General features: G+C 34.3%; 2 long non-coding RNA genes across 4 annotated transcripts; both read left to right on the plus strand.

The window, feature by feature from the left end:
- Positions 1 to 1449: 1449 nt before the first annotated feature.
- Positions 1450 to 6643, plus strand: LOC121230706 (uncharacterized). 3 transcript variants are annotated; one of them, XR_005928833.1, is made up of 4 exons: positions 1450 to 1522; positions 1605 to 1673; positions 1768 to 1815; positions 6572 to 6643. It is a non-coding gene; the product is annotated as an uncharacterized lncRNA (long non-coding RNA). The 3 variants fall into 3 exon arrangements; XR_005928831.1 differs by having other exon boundaries at positions 6544 to 6626; XR_005928832.1 differs by having other exon boundaries at positions 6541 to 6625.
- Positions 6644 to 7404: 761 nt separating this feature from the next.
- Positions 7405 to 7852, plus strand: LOC107963438 (uncharacterized). The gene is made up of 3 exons (XR_001701917.2): positions 7405 to 7455; positions 7533 to 7634; positions 7792 to 7852. It is a non-coding gene; the product is annotated as an uncharacterized lncRNA (long non-coding RNA).
- The last annotated feature ends 1040 nt before the right edge of the window (positions 7853 to 8892 follow it).

An 8892-nucleotide genomic window follows, 5' to 3' on the forward strand; every position in this document is an offset into this window, starting at 1 on the left:
CTGTGCATTTTCATGTTTACATAATAATGGTGATTCCATTTTGGTTATTTAGATGTTCTTTTGGTCTGTTTTCATGTTTCTATCCAACTTATGTGTTTAGTGTGGACTTAGATTGATTTAAGAGTTTAATGTTGTCTTGTTGCTCACGTTTTATATAATAAAATTGTTATATTTTGGTTATTTAGATGTTCTTTTGGTCTGTTTTCATGTTTCTATCCAACTTATGTGTTTAGTGTGGACTTAGATTGATTTAAGAGTTTATTGCTGTCTTGTTGCTCACGTTTTATATTGTTGAATTCCTCTATTCATTTTCTTTCAGTTATGTGAAGAAATTGGCTGTGCTTTGACTGCTTTCATATCCATTTGTTTATTATTTTTTATTGTTTGAATTGGAATTGTCCTGGGGTAGTTCTGCATTTATTTGCCTGGTACTGAATGTTAAAAACTGCATTTACTGTTCTGCATCCTGGAAAGGGACCTTTTGAGTTTTAAGCTTACTGGGCTGTTGTTTGGTTTTTCAATCTCTGCAGTAAAACCAGGTTTAGATGAATTTACAGTTTTATTGACATTATGTTCTATTTCACCATTCTTGAAATTATGTGAAGATTCTTTCTAAATTTCTCCTCGGCTGTCTCTAGAGTCTAGCCTAATATTGATTTTTCCTTTTCATGCATTTGGAATCAAATAAAAGAATTTTAGCATGCAAGAAAAAGACACTTTACTTACTTGCGAGAGTAATTTTTCATGGTCTTTTGGGAACCTACACATTGGGTTGTTAACCTATTCATGTCTAGTTCTGTGTGAATCATTTTATCCTCACTTGTTTCCTGTTGGATTCTTTTTAGTTTCATACCCTCCATACTACCAAAAAGGAAGTGCTCTGTGAGACAAAGTCAAAAGTTCTAAGATATTTTTTTCATTATAAAGTTTTTATTCACCAAACCTAGAACTTAATAAAAATGATGGTTGTGAAATTTATAAAAAAATGTTCCTGAAATGTTGGTAATGAACCAAAAAGAAGAGAATTGCCTGCCATGCTAAAAATTCTTGATGAGAGTCAAGAGAACAAGAGGTGGTTGTTGTCCTTAAACGAAATTGTTAGTATTGGAGTTTTTTCTTTTGCTTTCTGTCTTTAGAATATTGATATTATTTCCTATGATGCTCTGATTCATGTGTGAGTGGGAATGAGCATGCTAGTATTTGCTTGTACTTATTCTGAAGTCTGTTTTTAGATGTAGGATAATGTGTTCGATTTGGGCACTTTAGGAAAGTCAAGGTTTGAAGAAACAGCTGACTGGATTTGCTAATTGTGTTATGTGCCTTGTATTTACAATTTTTTTGCAGAGATGGAAGTCATTTGTATGCTCATAAAAGATTTTGTATTTTTTTGTAGAAATGGTTTGAAAAGATGTGCAGTTTTGCCAGATTTTGCTAAGGTGTACAGCTTCATTTATTGCTTCCTGCTCCTCCTGCAAGTATTGGTTCAACTGAAGCTGCCATTTAATCTTCGAATTAAAATTTGGTACTGATATAGATAAAGTTTTTATATTTTCTTAAACTGAAATATATTTGGTGCTACTCTTATAATCTTACATCTGTTCTAGGTACTATCGAGCACCTGAAATAATATTTGGTGCAACTAAATACACCACAGCCATTGACATTTGTTCTAGGTACGTACAGGCCGTTTAGTTGCTAAATTTTTTTCCTTATTTCTATGCATTTTCACTTTAAATTACTTAACAAATATTACTTTTTGGACTCCAGCCTCTGTTTGCTGGTGAGAGTGGAGTAGACCAGGTACGTTTTATTAAGGTACGTTTTAAATATTTTAAAGATTCAAAGTATATAGGCTGGAAACCTGACCTTATAGTATTAATTATTTGAAGTATCAATAAGTATGAATTAATTTTATTACCATATATGTAGCTTGCTTGTCCATTATAATTACAACAATAGCTGACCTTCTCTCCAACCTTATTTTAAATATTTTAAAGATTCAAAGTATATAGGCTGGAAACCTGACGGGTTGCCTTATATCGAGCTGCAAGATATAATGGATCCTCCCTAGGTGTAACAACTCCACGTATGATGAATCTTAAAAAATTCAAAAAGAATTGAAAAAAGTTCTATCGCTATTGAATATTTATATAACCTTAATTTATTTCACCAATTTACTTATAAAAATTAAACTACGATTCTTTCTTGATATTATCATATTCAAATTACTATTCTGTTATATTAAACATGTTTGATTTTAATATTTATTATTTTTAAATGTCTTTAAAATTTTGTTATATTAATAAGATTTCCAAAAAAGTTCTATGGAGCTTATAAATAATTCTATTGACCTTAAAAAAGAATTAAAAATTTCAACGACTGAATGGCCAATTATAAATTATTTTATCAACATAACATTATTGATCATTGTTTAAATATATTATAACTAATTTTTATCAAAATAGTATTAATATTGATCATTACTTAAATAAATTACATAACTCACATAATGTACATAACAACTTACATAACTTAACTAATACATGTAGTTTAATCTAATAATTTCCTTAAAAGCATATAGTTTAAAAGTTCAAATTAATTTCATAACTTACATAATCCACATAACTTACATAAAACATAAATATATGTCATATCAAGACTTACATAATAAACAACTTACCCGTGAAATTTATTGCCAACTTTAGACTTCAACAACTACGAAATGGATAGGACTCGGATGAATTTCTCAAGGGCAAGCAACGAGTATCAAAATGGAGTGCAATCTTTTTTAGATTTTGCATTTCACAATTCAAGCCAAGAGAATATGATTCTTTGCCCGCGTAAGAAGTGTGGCAATATCTATTGGCATTATCGTGAAGTTGTCTACGAACATCTAATTGTTGATGGCTTCATTCGGGGGTATAAAAAATGGAATTTCCATGGAGAGTGTACAAATAGTGGAGCCTCTTCGACGATTAATCCGGGTTATCCTTATAATGGTTACCGTCAGTATGTTAGAGAAGATGACATGGAAGGTATGATGCGGGATGCATTTAATATGCAGAGTGAAAGTTTCCAGTCATTTCCACCAAACTATGTTGCATCTGATGATTATAATATCGGTGGGAATACTTTTATGGAAACGAGAAGAAGTGTACCGAATGAACAATCGAATGAAGAAGCGGCGAAGTTCTACACGTTACTTGGTGAAATGAATGAAGAACTTTATGAGGGATCAAAATTTTCAAAAATTTCATTCTATATTCGCCTTTTCCACTTAAAATGTTTGGGAGGGTGGACTGGAAACTCTTTGACAATGTTGTTAGAGCTTTAGAGAGAAATGTTCCCAATTGCAAAAATCCCTCAATCATGTAAAGACATGAAGAAAGTGATAAAAGATTTGGGCCTTGGGTACAACAAAATTCATAGTTGCCCAAATGATTGCATGTTGTATTGGGGTGATCGGAGAAATCAACAGTCTTGTCATGTTTGCGGTAAATCTCGTTGGATGAATAGAGATGCAGAAGATGTTAATAAGGATGAATATGGGCCACAGTCAAGAAGGAAGCCGAACAAGATTTTGCGATATTTCCCGCTAATCCCAAGGCTTCAAAGGCTATTCATGTCGTCAAAGACAGCTGAGTTTATGACATGGCATCATGATCAACGAACGGATGATGGATTATTAAGGCATCCTGCAGATTCTTTTGCATGGAAATCATTTGACAATAAATTTCCAAGCTTTGCAAGTGATCCTCGGAGTGTAAGGCTCGGGTTAGCATCTGACGGATTTAATCCTTTTAAAATCATGAGCACCTCGTACAGTACTTGGCCTGTGGTCATTGTTCCTTATAATTTGCCTCTATGGCTCTGCATGAAGCAATCTTCTTTGATATTATCTATGATTATCCCCGGAGAGAAAGGCCCCGGAAATGATATTGACATATATCTGCAGCCACTTATTGAAGAGTTAAAACAATTATGGGCGGGTGTTGAGACGTATGATGTATTGAGAAAGGAGAACTTTTACCTACGTTCTGCTTTGATGTGGACAATTAATGATTTCCCGGCATATGCGAATTTATCAGGTTGGAGTACCAAAGGACGTTATGCTTGTCCTTGTTGTGCTGCTCAAACGTGTTCACAGTAGTTATATAATGGGAAGAAGTTCTGCTATATGGGGCATCGTCGGTGGTTAGATGAAAATCATAGATATAGATTTCAGAAGGCTTTATTTGACGGTACTGAAGAGTTGAAAAAAGCTCCTGAGCAGACCATTGGATCTGAAATCTTATTCATGTTAAAAGATATGGATTTCAGTTACGGGAAGCTGAATCAACCATCTAACAGGCAAACAAATAGACGATCGAGGGATGAATCTGACGAGGAGGATGACCCTAATGAGGCGGATTGGTGGAAGAAAAGAAGTATTTTTTTTGAGTTGCCTTATTGGGAGCATCTCATATTACGCCACAATCTTGATGTGATGCATATTGAGAAGAATGTCTGCGAGAACATCATCTGGACAATTTTGAACGTCGATGGTAAATCAAAAGATAATCTTCAAAGTCGAATTAATTTAGTTCACATGGGAATTAGGCGTGGTCTTCATCCCCAAGTACTTCCTAATGGAAAATATTGGTTGCCGCCTACAATTTTTACAATGTCAAAGGAAGAGAAAGAAATGTTCTGCACGGTGTTGAAGGATATAAAGGTTCCGAATGTGTATTCATCAAATATATCTCGATGTGTAAGTCTTAAAGATCGACGACTATATTCATTAAAATCACATGACTATCACATCTTGATGCAAGATCTACTTCCAGTTGATTTACGGTGCTGTATGTCAAAGAAGGTAACGTCTTGTATAATGGAGCTGTCCAATATAATGAAAGCAATTTGTGGCAAAGTTCTGAATGTTGAAGAACTTGAAAAAGTACAAGATCGAGCCGCTTTGACATTATGCAATTTGGAGAAGATCTTTCCACCTTCCTTCTTCACTATTATGGTGCACCTTGTCATTCATCTCCCTCGTGAAGCAATAATTAGTGGGCCGGTTTTCTATCGTTGGATGTATCCAATTGAAAGGTGCTAATTTATTTCAAAGGCATTCACCTTTACACCTATAGTTACCAGTTTTGATAATGTTGTATATGGTGTTTAGGTTCCTAAGCAAATTGAAGTCTTATTGCCGTAACAAGCGTTATCCGGAAGGATCAATTGCTGAAGGCTACTTGGCAGAGGAGTGTATGACATTCTGTTCTAGATATTTAGATGTTGAAACAAGATTGAATAGACCAAGTAGAAATGCCGGACTCAATGATCCTAACTTGGACAAAACTTATTTATTTCAAAGTTATGGAGAACCAATCGGCAAAGTTGAAATTGTAGAATTAGATGACCGATCTTGGATACAAGCACATAGATATGTTCTTTTCCACCACGATGCACTTGAACAATTACGCAAGTAAGTTCTAGAATATGATAAATATTCTTCTTTTTTTGATTTGTTTATTTTTTAACGAATTAAACATGTGTTTAACATAGTGAGTACAAACAAATCTTAAGATCTCGTCCACGCTCACGAAGATTACAACATCGCGAGATTAATAGGTTATTCACAGAATCTTTTCATGAATGGTTAAGCCAAACGGTATGCAACTCAACATTTTGTTGACAAATAATATTGTTTTCTCATAACATTTATAATTACTCAATTTACTTTCGATTCAATAGGTTTGGAGTGGGAATATCGTTAATGACGAAGTTAAATGGCTTTCCCAAGGTCCGAATCGAGTAGTAAAAAGATATAGTGCCTTCATCATGAATGGATTCAGATTTCATACCAAATATCGCGAGAGATTGAGGAGAACTCAAAATTGTGGAGTAGTTGTTAATTCTTTAATTACAAGTTACGCTAGTGCTAGGGACAGTAATCCTGTCGAGGGAAATGTGGAGTATTATGGACTTCTAACCGACATTATTGAGTTGGATTATTATGGAAAATGGAAAGTTGTCTTATTTTGATGTGATTGGGCTGATGCTAATACTGCTCGCGGAATTAAAAATGATCAGTTTGGTTTTACAATGGTGAATTTCTCTCGATTAATTCACACTGGAGAACATTTGATAGACGAGCCGTATGTATTTTCTTCTCAAGTTAAACAAGTTTTTTACTCGAAAGATCCAATTGATGAGGGTTGGTACGTTGTACTCCGAAACACCCCTAGAGACTTGTTTGACATGGGGAATGGAAGTAGAGATGACATCAGTGAAAGATCAGAAACTTTTCCTTTTCCAGAACAAGACTTAGATGAAAATATCCCTAATACTAGTACACAATTTCAATGGGTTCGTTAGGATGTAGATGAAGATATTTACGATTTATGATGTAGTAAGATTTTATGATTTTTTATTTATATGTAATGTTACAATATTAACATTGGTCATGTTATATAATTTAACTATTTTATATTTACTATTGTTGTTATTTCTTACTAAAATTTTATCTATTTTATGTGTTGTAGGAAAAATGCCTAGAAGAAGATTAAGAGATCTTAGTATTGTACAGAATACTACAAATTCAGAAGAAGTAAGTACTGAACAGCAGACAGTTGTTGGATCTTTAAGCGTGCCGGAGACACTTGATGAGTCTGTGGAAATTCAAAGTAATGTTAAGTTTATTTTACAAATTGTATTAAATTTTATTACTGGTTTATTTTTAAATTTCAATATAGTAATAATTTATTATTTTTCAGCTGAAAATGGTGGGACGCGCAGAGGTCGAGGACGTACGCTCCTAACAGATTTATATAACTTAAATCCTGTCGAGCGTGTCAAAGTAACTAGAAACAGCCATGGTCAGCCTGTTGGACAAGAAGCTCGACTTTTAGCAGGCTATTTGGGCATTATAGCACGAAATGCCAATATGTTGCCCATCAACTACGAATCATGGCATAACATGCCTGATAGCAATAAAAATCAAGCTCTCTCTAATATTAAGGTAACAAAACATTAATGTAATTATAATACTTTTGTTTAAGTTTCATTTATATTTACTTCCTAAACTTGTGTTTTTTAGGATAGGTTTGCTTTAGAGGTCTCTGATGCCTATATCAAGAAGGCATTGGGTAAAAAATGGAGAGACAATAAAAGCATTTTGAAAAAAGAATATTTTAAAAAACCCATAAGCCTCGAAGAAAAATTGCAAAATGTCCCACCGGGAATGCTGAGGTACCAATGGGAAGATGCAATTCGATTTTGGAATTCGAAGAAAGGAGAGGTATTATGTACTTGCAAACTCTTATAAATTTTTCGGTTTATAGTATTTACTATATACGTAATAATAATTTCATTATGTAGGACCGTGAGCGAGTTGGAACAAGCAGCAGGCAAAAACAAAAAATTACGCACACGGCAGGGTTGAAAAGTTTTGCTTGTGTAGCTCAGGCCGAGGTACTATGGATTTATTAAATCTATCAAGTATTAATAACTTTTTACTATTAAATAATATTTTTACTACTATATTGTAGGAAGCCTCGTCTGGTCAAAAAGTTGGACGCCTTCAACTTTTTGACATTACGCACAGGAAAAAAGATGGAACTCCGATGTCATCTGAGGCTGCAGAAATTATGGTATATTTAGCAAATAAAAATTGATTCATTATAAATATTTATAATATTTAATTATAATGTTTTAATTCGTCGTTTTTATTAGTGTAATTTAAATAATGTTATGTTGTATTCCTTTTTATTGTATATTTCGTTTCTAACTCTTTAACTGATTTATTAGGAGAAACTAAAAGATAAGAAGGCAGAGTATGAAGCGACTGCTTCGACTGATAGTTCTGTTAATTTTGAGGATATTGATAACAGAATTATTAATGAAGTTTTGGGTCCTGAAAGGTATGGTCGGGTTAGATTTCAAGGATCTGGTGTTAACCCGACCCAATATTTTGGATCCACCTCACACCAATACATGCCTTCCGAGAGTCAAAGTCAAGCTAAAGTTCAGAGGTTAAAAGATCAGATAGTTCAGATACAAGCTAGCACAGATGAGCAAATTTCTCAACTTAGAGCGGAGGCAGCAGCGAGGGAGGCGGAGGCAGCAGCGAGGGAGGCAGAGCAGAACAGGAAATACAATGAACTCCAGCAGCAGCTTCAGTCTATGATGACTATGTTCCACCAATTTCAAAATCCGCCATCATAGACATGTTTTCTTGTAACTTTTAATATTATTTTAAGAATATTTTGAATATTCATTTCCAATTTATATAGTATATTTTTTGTATAATTTTGTATTATTTAAATTTGCGTGTTTTGGTTGGGTTGGATTTCATGGTATATTTGCTGTTTTTTATTGAATTTCTTGCAGGAGGGTTGGATATTGGTGTAAAAATACGTATTGCAAAACTGGGCAAATTAGCGGCGTTTTTTAAAAAAGCGCCGCTAAAAGTACAGGTCTATAGCGGCATTTTTTACAAAAGCGCCGCTAAAAGTTCAGGTCTATAGCAGCGTTTTTTACAAAAGCGCCGCTAAAAGTACAGGTCTATAGCGGCGTTTTTATAAAAGCGCCGCCAAAAGTACAGGTCTATAGTGGCGTTTTTTATAAAAGCGCCGCTAAAGGTCCTGGTCTTTAGTGGCGTTTTTATAAAAAACGTCGCTAAAGGTCCTGATCTTTGCCGGCGTTTTTTTAAGAGCACCGCTAAAGGTCCTGGTCTTTGGTGGCGTTTTTTTAAGAGCGCCGCTAAAGGTCCTGGTCTTTAGCGGCGCTTTTTTAAAAAACGCTGCTAAAGATCGTGGTCTTTAGCGGCGTTTTTTCTTAAAAACGCCGCGAACTTTTGTGGCGCTGCATATAGTGACGTTTTTACGGCGCTTGGGAAAGCGCCGCTAA

Source organism: Gossypium hirsutum, chromosome A06 (assembly GCF_007990345.1).
Source record: "Gossypium hirsutum isolate 1008001.06 chromosome A06, Gossypium_hirsutum_v2.1, whole genome shotgun sequence".
In the NCBI taxonomy this organism is placed as follows: Eukaryota; Viridiplantae; Streptophyta; class Magnoliopsida; order Malvales; family Malvaceae; genus Gossypium; species Gossypium hirsutum.